Source organism: Notolepis coatsorum, assembly GCF_963971535.1.
Source record: "Notolepis coatsorum genome assembly, chromosome: 8".
Taxonomy (NCBI): Eukaryota; Metazoa; Chordata; class Actinopteri; order Aulopiformes; family Paralepididae; genus Notolepis; species Notolepis coatsorum.
Window position 1 is genome coordinate 25171397 of NC_140172.1, and position 14359 is coordinate 25185755.

Consider the following 14359-nt stretch of genomic DNA (forward strand, 5'->3'; position numbering starts at 1 on the left):
GGTTTCTGGAATCGTATGCCTCCGTGACTATCTATTCCTCTTATCATCAATGCCATGTTTTTCTGACAGTTGCTCATTTTAAAACATAACGTTAGCGCTACGCATGCAGCCATAGCAGACTATTTGATTCCTTGACTAGGAAAACCTAAATGAAAACGAATGCTTTCACTGTATAAATATTCTCCCATTTCATCCATTTTAGAGGATCACAATAGACTGAGGCTGCAGCTAGTGGTTCTCGCGCACCTCAGGAAAATCCTTTCACGCTAGCACAGCGGGGTCAACTGACTCAGGAAAAGGTGAACGAGTGTCACGAGCAGTCACTAAATTTAAAGGGCTCGAAATTGCGACCATTTTGGTGGGGGCTCAACAATAAATGACAATCAGAAATGTCAAGTTGCATGTTGTTATTCTAACCAGCTTAGTTCTGTTGCATTTCCAATTTATTTATTTAAATTATACATTTATCAGGAATCGATAAGGGAATCGATAAAGAATCTGATCGATAAGCAGAATCTATAATGGAATCGTATAGATAAAATCATATCAATTCCCATCCCTAGACTAGCCACTCTGCCGGAGTAAGAAGGGAGGGGTTTTAGTTTGTGTGAGATAATGTTGAAATTTTATTTAGATTTTTAGACTTTAGTTTTACAACTGAAATAACATTTTTGTTATTACAGAGGGAGTAAAGTACAGAAAAAAAGGTACCGATATTGATTCCCAGGTACTGGTACCGGTATCGGTTCAAATGTGAACGGTCCCCAACCCTAGTTGTAGGTGAAGAGGTATTCAGTATGGTTCTGACACTGGGTCTGTAGTAAACAGATGAGCATCACGTTCTGTTCAAGTAATGTAATGAATGTAACGTGACATGAGTAATGTAACGTTATTATTTGAAATAATGTAATCTTATTGAGCTCAATAGGGCGCAATAAATTACTTTGCTCTTTTGATGTCGTACATCACTCTCCCAGCAGCTGTGGGGGGTAGGTGTGGAAGTAAGTAGTAGGCTGATTATGGTGATTTGTGTGTCGCCCTCCCTGCCACAGGTGATTTTATTTACATTTTTTGCATACATTTTTAACAAAATAATGATTATGTAGGATAAATATAATTATTTAAAAAAAATTATATCATATCATAGTCCAATCAGCAGCAGTATCTAATTTTGTTCTAGAATGAATCTCAGAATCATTGTCTGACACTCCATGGGCGACTTCTCTCTGGCTGCTGATTGCCCCTCAGTCCTCTTGTGTTGGCATTTTCTTTTTCAAACACCACAACCTCCAATGCATTTCTATGGGTTGTTTTAGTGCAAGCCCTTACGTGTTTTCGTCAAACGTAACGTAAGTCATACTAGGCTGAGCCTGTGGCATTCATTTGACATCACGTCCGTAATCACGATGGGAGAAAAACGGAGGAAAAAGGAGGGGGGAAAAGATTACACAAAAATAAAGGAAATGGTGGTTTGCTACGACGAGAGAGAGAACCATTGGATTAAAGAGATGAGAAGAGATGGTGGAGGAGAGTGAATTAAGACTGAACAAGGACAATACAGAATGGTGTTTCCATCTGGTACAGAGGCTTTGTTTATGGAATAAACAACGTTTTCCAAGAAGGGTACCACGTCTGCCATTGTCAAATTCTTATGATTACGGATTGCATTAAGGGGGATGACAAAGTTGTACAGCCAGTATGAGAAGGTCGACTTCAGAGAGAGAAATAAACACAATGCAGAAACTTCACGAACACAGATGACGAGGTGATACTGGCTGATTACAGAAACATGGATGGATGGATGCAATACTATGGCCCATTTGACATCGAGTATCTATCGTTCAAGATGTGAAAAAGGAATATTCAATGCGATCGGGTAAAGCCCTCGGTCCAGGCTACTTTTGCGATCTTAGACTCATTCCCTATGGTTACACAGGCTCCCTGGATGGATAACGATTGGAAATAACGTATATATATATATACGTGGTTGGCGTTCAACGATTGGCGGACAAACATGTATAAAATCGTTGTTGGCAGGAAATGAGTTAATCTGGATATAAAATATATACATTAGTACTAAGTAATAGTGCTAATCAGATGGATGTGTACAGAGTTGTAGTATTAATAATGTGTACACAGTATGGTGGTGGTAGTAGTCACACTGGCCAGCAGCGTAATTAGTAGGTAAGCGATATGTAAAGATATAGATGGTATATACAGATATGTAAAAAGGATTATATGTACAGACAAAATGTGGATACATATGTAATACAGTAAGAATATATATGGTATACAGCATTATTGTACATGCTACCATACAGAGTTATGGGTTATATGCAGGTGTGTGAGTAGATATATAGAAGGATTATATGCAGGTATATTCAGACGGATATGTATTATATATATACAGTAAATATAAATGTATATATATATACGGTATATACAGCACTATTGATGCTATCATACAGTTATATGGGTAGACTAGTTTTTTGAGGTAGGTAGTTAACCCATTCATTGCCGGAGCTTATATCCATCCTTGTAGCCTCTTTTTTTTTTTTTACTTTTTTTTTTAACTTTTTTCTTTTCATGTCAACGTTCACACGCACAATATATGCTTACCTAGGATTTGACTTGATTCAACAACAAAGCAGTCGGAGCAATGACAAGCCGAAAACTGTCGAAATTGTAGTTTTTTGAAGTTTGGATTTTTTTTTACGACTGAGGTAGGTAAATAAAATTTCTTGAGACTAAAGTACAGAAAAAAGGTACCGTTGGGTACCGGTATCGATTCACAGGTACCGGTATCGGTTCAAATGTGAAAGGTACCCATCCCTAAGTATGGGTGATATAGATCAGAGCAGTTTGTATCGAAAATGGTAAAGAAAAACGCTGAAACTCACCCCAGTCTCCTCTTACCGTTGGGTGATGAGCGTGGAGCAAAAAGATCGCTATTATGGGATGTTGATCTAGGAGGTGATCCAGTTCCGGTTTGTATAATACTAATACACGTCCAATCATGTTGTTTATTGAGTTATGGCAACGGATCGATATGCACGGTGTCTGGATAGAGTCCCGCGAGCGATAGCGAGTGGCCGGACAGAATAGCACTTCCGGCCACTTCCGGTTTTGGCAACTCGCCGATCGGCCACCAGGTGGCGGTATTGAAGCGTTACAGAGTTGAGCGGAGTCCTACAACACCACATCTGAAGGCGTGTTTTTGCGGACCTCCCAAACTTTCAAACTTTAGACTGTTTTCTTTATACGTTTTTCTTTTTCTTTCTTTCTACCACAATACACGGCCACTGATGGATCCATGGGACTTGGTAAAGCACTATGGACCCAACTATGACCACTGATAAAAACGTAACTACACTAGCGTTATAAGAGCTAAACATTGCTACCATACAAGTGCATTGGTTTAGTGCACTTCCGGTTGCCACTGAGCGGAAATGTTTGTGCGGACCTGTTCTCCCAAACTGGTAAGCAAATGACTGTTTTTACGTTATTTTCATTTTTACGTTACTATTATTATTATTATTTTTTTTTATTTTGATCTTAACTGATCACTATGACTTTATTGCTTTTATCGTTATATATGCCTATAATTGTGTACAGCACTTTGAGCTACATGACATGTATGAAAGGTGCTTTATAAATACTTACTTACTTACTTACTACTTACCAGCAAAGACTCCGTGGGTGAAATGTGAATACCATGACGAAAATATGAAATATTGATCTCAAAGACGCCGTAACCCGTCATTGGCAGATTACGCATGGCGAGGAAAGACGTGTAAACACGTCATCGGCGGAGAAAGGGTTAAGATTGTATGATTACTATGATTACAGTGTAGGGCAGTCGTAGAAAGCAGTAGGCAGGCAGTGTTTCCCATTAATGACCTAGACTGTGGCGGCCCGCCACAGTTGTATAAAAAATTGTATAAAAAATAAATTATAAAAAAATAAAAATAAATAAATTTAATTTTTTTTTTATAAATATAAAGTTTGCCAATAGGGATGTATCAGTAGTATTGGCAGTGGTAGTAGTCATAATAGTAATCCGCTATATTGTTTTATTTTCTAAAAAATAAACCAGTTCAACACGGGTAACCACTTTTGCTTCATTTCTTTGATGGCTCAAATGTATGCTCTAGTAGTCCAGTGGTTCCCAAACCTCTCCTCGAGACACCCCAGCCGTTCCATGTATTTGTTAAATTCCACTACCAGCACACCTTGATTCAACTAATAAAGGGCTAGTTAAGTTGAATCAGGTGTGCTGGTGGTGGATTTAACAAATACATTGAACGGCTGGGGTGCTTCGAGGAGAGGATTGGGAAACACTAGTCTAGTCGATTTTGTGTTTTGAGCACAAAGTTCATCATAGATCTAGCCTCTTTATTTTGCTCTCAAAGTGCACCAGATTGATGCATTTAACTTTAAAATGTACAAGAGGGTCGGAGGCAGGGCACGAAATTAACTTTTTGACTCACCGGCCAGTGGCGGGTAGATGGGAAGAATCTACCCGCCAAGCATATTTCTTACCTGCCAACTTTTTTTTGATTAAATTTTTTTTTAATAAAATATATATATTATATAATCATACTTGTAGTTGTATTATCTGCGAGACATCGCCACTCGCTGTCTGCAAACAGCTCCACTGTCTGTGTGTATACTCGAGTGGCCTCCAGCTCCAGCAAGGATTCTCCGGCGCAGCAGCCAGGCCCTAAACTCTACATTCAGCATGAAAGGATTCTCCTGCGCTGCAGCTGGACCTATTCAGCAGCCCTCATGCGATGTAAGCCAGGGGCTCGAATACGCATGTTGTAGGACATTGATGTCAGGAGCTATCTGTAGCTACTGCTGGATGGCGTTGGGACAACGCCTCTGAACTATTTAGTTTACTGGGACATTTCGTAGTGACTAGTGAGCTAACGTGGGCTAACATGAGCTACCTAGCCAACGGAGGTATTATGCACTGGACACTTGCTGGAGCAGTTGTTGATGTCGGGAGCTATCAGTAGCTAGCCGGCTGGATAACGTTACACAATGCCTCATGTATTAAACTAAAAGTGAATAGTTGACTGGGTCATTTTGTAACAGTAGCTAACATTAGCTCACGGAGGTCCCTCTGACTAGACTAACATCACGGTGACTGTCCGAGGCAATAGCCTCTGTTTACATGCAGCATACAGAAACCGGTGCGGGAGGGGTAGGAGCAGCAGTGTGCGGTGTGCTGCATGTCTGTGCTGAGACAGCGAGTGAGAACTGCGCTAAGAATTGTAATTGGACTAGTGTATTCTAGTCTAGTGTATTCTAGTTTAGTGTATTCTAGTCTAGTGTATTCTAGTGTATTCTAGTCTAGTGTATTCTAGTGTAGTGTATTCTAGTCTAGTGTATTCTAGTCTAGTGTATCCTGGTCTAGTGTATTCTAGTCTAGTGTATTCTAGTCTAGTGTATTCTAGTCTAGTGTATTCTAGTTTAGTGTATTCTAGTTTAGTGTATTCTAGTGTATTCTAGTCTAGTGTATTCTAGTGTAGTGTATTCTAGTTTAGTGTATTCTAGTCTAGTGTATTCTAGTCTAGTGTATCCTGGTCTAGTGTATTCTAGTCTAGTGTATTCTAGTTTAGTGTATTCTAGTTTAGTGTATCATGGTCTAGTGTATTCTAGTCTAGTGTATTCTAGTCTAGTGTATCGTGGTCTAGTGTATTCTAGTCTAGTGTATTCTAGTCTAGTGTATTCTAGTTTAGTGTATTCTGGTCTAAGTGTATTCTAGTCTAGTGTATTCTAGTCTAGTGTATTCTAGTTTAGTGTATTCTGGTCTAAGTGTATTCTAGTGTATTCTAGTCTAGTCTAGTTTAGTGTATTATAGTCTAGTGTATTCTAGTTTGGTGTATTATAGTCTACTCTAGTGTATTCTAGTTTAGTGTATTCTAGTCTAGTGTATTCTAGTTTGGTGTATTATATAGTCTACACTAGTGTATTCTAGTCTAGTGTATTCTAGTTTAGTGTATTCTAGTCTAGTGTATTCTAGTGTAGTGTATTCTAGTCTAGTGTATTCTAGTGTAGTGTATTCTAGTTTAGTGTATTCTAGTGTCTAGTGTATCTAGTGTAAACGATGGAGTTCTTGCAATCTGCCTTTGACATTGTTTAGTCACATCTTACCCGGGCTTAAAAGAAAAAATGGTTTGTTTCCGGTTGCCGACCGACCCTGCCGATTTAGGTGCGACCCAATTTATTTAAATTTTTTTTTTTTTTTTTAATTATTATTATTATTATTATTTTTCTTTTTTACAATAAAGTTTCATAGAAATCTTAGTCAAACCTTTAGTATTATGGATATTAAACATGCTGGCAGAGTATATGCATCCATGTTGTTTAATTAAATAAAGAAATTCCCTATCCATAGTCGCCGTGGGAAAGAATAAAATAAAAAATTAAATAAAATAAATTCACTACCTACCCATGGCCTTAACTGACAACCAACAGGAAACAAACAATATTTTCTTTTATGCCCAACCAGGAAATAACTAACGCTAATAGTTGTTGACTTGTCGCCATCGTAAATTGATAACAATCACCAGATACATTCAGTGCTGGATCTAACTAAATGGATTTATAGAGACACATTTATGGAAAGTTCATGCCCAGACCACAAAGCTTCTGGAAGAGTTAGCGTGACACGCGACGGCTCTTCCAATTCGTACAAAATGTTCTACTGGCAGCAAAAAAAAGTGAGTCTCAGCCTCTGCGTTATGGGTTGTCTTTTCCCTTTATTTTCTTCTGAGTGCTTTGTTTAGATTAGATTCACTTTATTGTAGGGCTGGGCGATATGACGATATTATATAAATATCGGGTACAGTTAATTAACGATACACTTTTTTAACGTATCGTGGATATCGTGATGTTTTGCCCAAGAGGATTGTGTCGCGGTCCACACCCGTTCAAACTTTTGAACAACGCTGCCCCCACACACACACTACTGCATCAAAGTTACTACTTATTATTAACAAAGGCATTCGTTTTGTGGCATTAACGTTATATAGTTACACGTTCAATAACATCAGCGTATTTACCCAAACATAGCAACGTCCGATGACGACATAGATAGCAAGAATTATACTGTTCATATCTCAGCCCATGCTGAGTTGTGCGTGCCCATTCTGCGGTCTGTTAATAAAGTTTTCAATCAGACAGATGTATGGAAAGGCTTTTATTATAACATTCGTTGCAGTAAAATCGTTATGCTTCGTTTAGTCATGCTGCGGTGCGCTGGTAATCACTCGTCGGCCGCGGGGAGCTGTTGTTGTTGTCGTTTAGCTGAGCTCTCGTCAAAATCAATGGAGGACATTCAGGAATGTAAAAAAAGAATAGCGCTTGCCGATTGGTGCTAAGAACAGCAGGGCGGGTGCAAGCGGTGTGACGTAATTGGCAGACTCGACTGTTGATCAAAATTATTCTGTTGCCGGCTGAATGATTGAATGAATGAAAACGTTATTAACGATTGCAGAATGGGTACACTACAGTACAGCTCAATACAACAACAGTGGACTGGAGGATGAAGACCAGAAAAAGACTTTCAGCTTTTTTACATAAGGGTCCTCTATTTTCAATTCATCAAAACATTTAGAGACATACAAATATACAGTAGTTTCATAAAAATGCTATTGATTGATTGATTGATTGATTGATTTAAAACTTTATTAACATATTGCAGAATGGGTACAGTACAGCTCAATACATACAATTGTTAAGGGGATGCAGACCAGAGAAAGACTTTCGTCTCGTTTACATCAGGGTCCCCCATTTTCAATTAATCATATTTCATATCTAAATCATATAATATCTCATTGCTAAATATATGCAATATATAATCTAATAATCCAATAATCTAAATCTAATATATAATATAAAAATGCTAAATGCATGGGTATTTTATTTTGTCTTTAATGTTAGCTTGCAAACTCAAATACTGTCTTGGTAAGCCTCATAATGAATTGTTTGGGGAAAAAAAGAAAAACATCGTGATGTGTATCGTGTATCGCCGAAAGGTCCGAAAATATCGTGATATCATATTTAGGCCATATCGCCCAGCCCTACTTTATTGTCATTACACAGTACAAGACAGTGCAACGAAATTGTGTACGTCCAACCAGGATGTGACAATCAACAATCAGTTGCAATAAAACACATGTTAATAAATCTGTAAACTAAAGTGCAATGGTTAGCACAATGTGCGATGGTGAGGATAAAATAAATAATCATTTGAAATAAAAATCTACATAAACTATGGGCTATATATACAGTGAGGTGCAGTGGGCTAAGTAGTGTTTTGATTCAGTAGTCTGACAGCTGAGGGGAAGAAACTATTTGTGGTCCTGTTGGTTCTGCCTGGGAGGCTGCGAGTACCCCGGGTGAACAGTCCATGGTTGGGGTGAGAAGCATCTCTGATGATGTTCCGTGCTCTCCGTGAGAACCGCTTCTCGTAGACTGATGAGATGGGGGTGGGGGGGGGAGTGGGGTCTTGTGACGTGAATGCATAGGGGAATAGGAGCGAGTGTTTTAATGCAACTGATCTCCATTTTGATGCAAATACATCAGAATCGTCATTTTAAAATGAGATCGCATAGATGTATGAATCGAGATCGCGTTTTTTCGTGCAACCCTATTTGCAATTGAATATTTCAAAATGCTTTACTAGTATCCTCAGGTCACATGGGTAGTTGCCTCTTTGACACCACAGAGGCACCGACACCTACTGAATAGCCAGAATAGGAGATGAGCCATGAAGTTTATTTATGTCTATAAATGCTGTGTAGTGTGGATGCCCACTGCCCACTGAATAGGGTGAGTAACCTACATGCCATTACTGCTTTTTATCTATTGATTCATTATAGCTACTTTATTATCTTGAAATAATATAACTGCGAACGGGTGCTATTTGCAGATTTTAGCTCTGTGTTTGATACTGTTCGCCCTCACCTGCTTGTCCAGAAGTTTATGGGGATAAACCCCTCAATAATCAAATGGTTCTATTCTCTTCTTACCAACAGGACACAACAAGTCAAGGTGAATGACACACTCTCTGAGGTCAAATTCTGCAGCACCGGGGTGCCTCAAGGTGCGGTGAGCTCCCCTCCTATTTACACTGTACACCAACGAGTGTAGCAGCAGTCAGCCTAACAATCATGTCCTGAAATGTTCAGACGACGCACTTATTCTAAGCCTATTGAAGGCTGACGACTGCCCCTCTACTTATTTTAAAGAGATCGACTCCTTTCAGGTCTGGTGTGAGAGACATCATCTCATTCTCAATACCACCAAAACCAACGAGATGATCTATGACCCCAGAGAAGTGAGAGTACATGACCCTGTGGTAATTGGTGACTGTGCTATAGAGCAGGTTGCATCATATAAATACCTAGGAATCCACATGGATAATCGACTGAAAGGGGATGTACATGTTGATGTTCTGTGTTCCAAACTAGCCCAACGACTGCACTTCCTCCGTAGACTCGACTGTTTGGTGTGAGCACAGCGATCATGACGCATGACTAGAGCTGCCGCGATAACCGCATTACCGCGGTATCGCTGTTGCATCACGCTCACCGCAGAGTTAGGCTGAATACCGCGTCACCGCTGTTTTTTATCATAATAATAAAGTTGGCTTGCGGCTTGCGGCTCTGCAGATATACCCTACTCGGTTCCAAGCGACCCTATTGGGTAGAAGTGGTATGTGAAACATTGCAGACCACTGACTGGTCAGAAGAGAGACGCGTCACACTTTGTAGCCTCTGAACGAAAACAGAACGCTGCCATCTTTACTGCCTCGCTAAGGAATCGGATGCATTTCATTCAGGATTTGTTTGCGACAGAACCAAGTGTAATAAACAAAAAAGAATGGATTCACTGTGTATTCTGCCTTATTTATTGATGAAACAAAACCGACATCAACCCAATTTACCACCGAGCGGAGAGTTTAGTGTCACAACAAGATCGCTGATGTGTTAAGTTTGTTGTTGTTATTAGCCTAATAATACTACCGTCAGCCGATATACACGAGAGGTAACGTTAAACCCGGGTTTGCTTGTTAGAATACACAATGAGAGGTAACGTTAGCTTTGGCAGAATAGACGCAACGAGAGTCTGGTTAATGTTGTTATTGATTGATTGATTGAAACTGTGTTAAACTCTGGCTTGCTGCAAGCCCTCGGACATCTATGCCCACGGAGCTTTCAGGTACACAAGCGAGCGGCCCCGCCTGCGTCCCCACACGGAGACAAACGGAGTAGTACCTGGCTGCAGTGGAAAAGGAACGAAGGACCAGGTGCCTAAAGCGGGTCGAGTCGAGTAGGTACTATGCAGTGGAAAAGCGCCATTAGACTAGAGGCAGGCTATAAGAGTAGACTACTAAAAAAAAAAAAAAATGCATTCAAACTTTTTTTTTTTTTTGTGCGCACTGTGCGGTAATAACCGCGCGGTAGGAAATATTTCGCAAATTCGTGCGGTAAGGAAAATATCAATACCGCGGCAGCTCTAGGCATGACCACATTTTATAAAGCTGTCCTAGAAAGCCTGAGGAGATATGGGATGGCAGCGTGGTTTGGTACGCTCACAGTGAGTACAGTGTAAGTCGAAGCTTGAAAGGCTAGTGAAAGCAGCGATGAAGGTGACCGGAAACACCAAGTATCCGTCACTCCAATCTATCTTGGAGAAAGTAGTGGTCAGCCAGGCACAGAGAATCTTACAGGACCCTTCTCATAAACTTTATCCCAAATATGAAGTTCTTCCCTCAGGGAGACGGTTCAGAGCAAGTAGATATAAGAGCAACCGCTACAAGCTCTCCTTCCTTCCTACATCCATCGCTCTCCTAAATAATACTAGAGGTCTATTCCTTTGAGGTGCCACCTAACAGTGGGCTGTCACCTCTTTCTTTCTTGTCCAAGTCTTAATCTGTTATAATTTAATTAGGGCAGGGTGCAATATGAAGCTTTTTGAAATGAGTTGACTTACTTATGTATTACTTACTTAGGCCCATCGCTCCCAATGGAGCATAGGCCATCTACGACTTTTCTCCATCCAACACGGCTTTGGGCTGTCCTTTCTGCCTCCCCCCAGGTAGTTCCTTTCTGCCTCCCCCCAGCTAGTTCCTTGTCTCTTGAGCTCCGCCTCAGTGTCCCGCCTCCAGGTGTTCTTAGGCCGCCCTCTCTTCCGCTTCCCCTGGGGATTCCAAGTCGGGGCCTGTCGTGTAGTACTGGTAGCCGGTTTCCTCAGTGTGGCCTATCCATCCCCACTTTCGTCTCAGGATCTGCTTCTCCACTGGTTCCTGTCTTCCTTTCAGCCATAATACAATAATACCTAATTCGTGTGCGAGTACTTTTTCTCCCTTTCTTCTCTCTGTGTGGTTAACGTTACAGTAACGTTAATGTTTTTTTTTAGGAGCAGCAGTACTGTTAGGCTACTGCTGGCCATTCATCAAGCGAGACATTGCTGATTGTTTATTTTATAAGACAAGACTATGACTACAATCTTGGATGTAATGATAACATTACCACATTGGCTGTGTCGATGGCTCATTGATTTAACTACTGTAGCTAGCAAGCCAAGTTACTTACCGTTCTATGTGCAGCTTCAAATGTCAAACGAAGTTGGAAGTTGTTGCGTCTCCGTCTGTGATTTTCGACCTGCACGTTTTCCATACTGCAAATTTTTTGTTGACCACCACATCGTTTTTATAAGCAAACGAAGCAATCTTTGGTATCATTTTCCACTGGATCCGTCGTTCTGAATTGTAACGTTACTTCTTCTTCGTGTGTTCCTCTCGCGCAACTTGATTGGATGCTGTCTGATTGTTTCAAACAAAGTGGATCTGGGAAATGAAGTGTCTATTCACTGGAAATTAGTTAATTCATGGCACATTTAATAACATCGTTTTTAATCATTGGGCATGGGGGAATGTATCAAGTCTTCTCAAGTCAAAAGGCTCAAGTCCAAGTGAAGTCAAGAGTCATTGGTGTTAAAGTCAAAGTCGAGTTGCAAGTCTTTTTTTGATTTTGTCAAGTCTAAAGTCATCAAATTCGTGACTTGAGTCTGACTCTAGTCCAAGTCATGTGACTCGAGTCCACACCTCTGCTAAAAAGCAATTTATCGTTTTTGGCTGGTAAAAAATCTGCCTGGCTGGTATTTTTATTTTATTTTTTATAAGCCAAAAAGTAAAATTTGTTCCCTGTATATATCGTTACTGATATATGAAATTTTACATAGCGTGATAAGGTTCGATCCATAAGGTGACACTTAAATCTGTCATAACCTGAGACTAAAGGGGCTTTAGTCCCGGACTAAATTTAAACCGACCTTAACCATAGCCATGATGTAACCACTCCTGCTCAAGAAACTGTTGACTAACTGGTGCTTGAAACAAAGTGGTTTAAGTCTAGAACTGTAGACCACTCTGGACTACACTGTGTTCTTAAACGATAAAACCCAGCTACATACCATTATAAACCTCTTACATGGAAATTAAACCTGAATAAAACCACCAAATCTCTCCTTCCTCTGACACTCTTCTCCATCCAGATAGCTGTCCTGTCAGGCCTGGGAAGAAACCAAGAGACTTGGATGGAAGAAAAGGTCTCTGCTGTGACCAGTGTGGAAAAAGCTTCAGTTCAAAGATGAATCTCAATAAACACCAACGCATTCACACAGGAGAGAAACTCTATTCCTGTGACCAGTGTGGGAAGAGCTTTAGTCTTCAACAGCATCTGCAATCACACCAGAGAATTCACACAGGAGAGAAGCCCTACTCCTGTGACCAGTGTGGGAAGAGCTTTAGTCTTCAACATCATCTGAAAACACACCAGAGAATTCACACAGGAGTGAAGCCCTACTCTTGTGACCAGTGTGAGAAGAGCTTTAGTCAACTGTCTAATCTGAAAACACACCAGAATATTCACACAGGATGGAAGCCCTACTCTTGTGACCAGTGTGAGAAGAGCTTTAGTCAACTGTCTAATCTGAAAACACACCAGAGAATTCACACAGGAGAGAAGCCCTACTCTTGTGACCAGTGTGGGATGAGCTTTAGTCATCAACACAATCTGCAAACACACCAGAGAATTCACACAGGATGGAAGCCCTGCTTTTGTGATCAGTGTGAGAAGAGCTTTAGCCGACTGGATAATCTGAAAACGCATCAGAGAATTCACACAGGAGAGAAGCCCTACTCCTGTGACGAGTGTGGGAAGAGCTTTAGTAAGGGCGATAATCTGAAAACACACCAGAGAATTCACACAGGATGGAAGCCCTACTTTTGTGACCAGTGTGAGAAGAGCTTTAGTCATTTGTCTAGTCTTAAATTACACCAGATAATTCACACAGGAGAGAAGCCACATCATTGTGGTTTGTGTGATAAGCGATTCAGTACATTAGCATATTTCAGAAAACATGAGAAAATTCACTTGGGAGAGAAGATTCAGGGAAATGTCAATTCACCGGCACATTCTTAGAGGAGTTAACCCTACTGCTGTAGCCAGTGTTGGAAGAGTTCCACTCATAATGCATGTGTGGCCCAGTGTTGAAAACACTTCAGTACGTCATTACAGCTATCAGTCCATCAACAAGACTAATAGTGGTAGTAATATTTGACCATTCTTTTGAAGTGGTAAAACTACTACCAAGAGCTTTTGACCTGCACAGAAGCCTCTGTGAGAGAGAAGCAGTACTAGCATAGACACGGTTTTCATTGACAACAACAGTTGTGTTTCTGTCGCTCTGAGGAGTGAGACAGACTGTGTGGATGTTCCTGGGACAATATGTCATGGTATAAGAGTAAACACACATTGTTCTAGTTTTTTTTTTTAAATACTGGGATCATAGGAACTTTCTGACCTCACTATGGGGTGACCAGCCAAAAGCCAAGATGGTTAACATCATTATTAGATAGGTATGGACTTTTATGTGGACACACTAGTGATGTATTGAACTAATGTCACACATAATTGTCAACATTCCTAGTAGGACATATTTTTCTCAAGAAGTGTTTATTTTAGTATTCCTTGTATTGTCTTTTTCTAGATGGTTTTTCTACCATCTAACTGCTTGTGGGTTTATGGGAATTGCAGAGCAACCTGTTGCACAAGTAACTAACTATTTTGTCATTATTGTGTGTATATTGACGAGTAATGGCTGTAGTATTGATGCAACTTATCAAAATGTTATAGGGTTGGAATCAATTCACTTTAAATTAAATCAATTAAAATCGACAAATTGTTTACTTTGATGATGGAACATCTATTCACATTTACTTGTCATTAGGTTGGATAGTAAAACCTTTTCATGACAGAATTTAAAAATATTTAAAATA

The 14359-nt window shown here is 40.1% G+C and overlaps 1 long non-coding RNA gene across 1 annotated transcript in view; it reads left to right on the forward strand.

Moving 5' to 3' along the window:
* LOC311233117 overlaps positions 1 to 14113 on the forward strand; it is a 29896-nt gene extending 15783 nt beyond the window's left edge. Inside the window, exons 2-3 of the long non-coding RNA XR_014620005.1 lie at positions 9051 to 9118; positions 12574 to 14113. This is a non-coding gene — a long non-coding RNA (uncharacterized lncRNA). The remainder of the gene's footprint in view (positions 1 to 9050; positions 9119 to 12573) is intronic.
* The last annotated feature ends 246 nt before the right edge of the window (positions 14114 to 14359 follow it).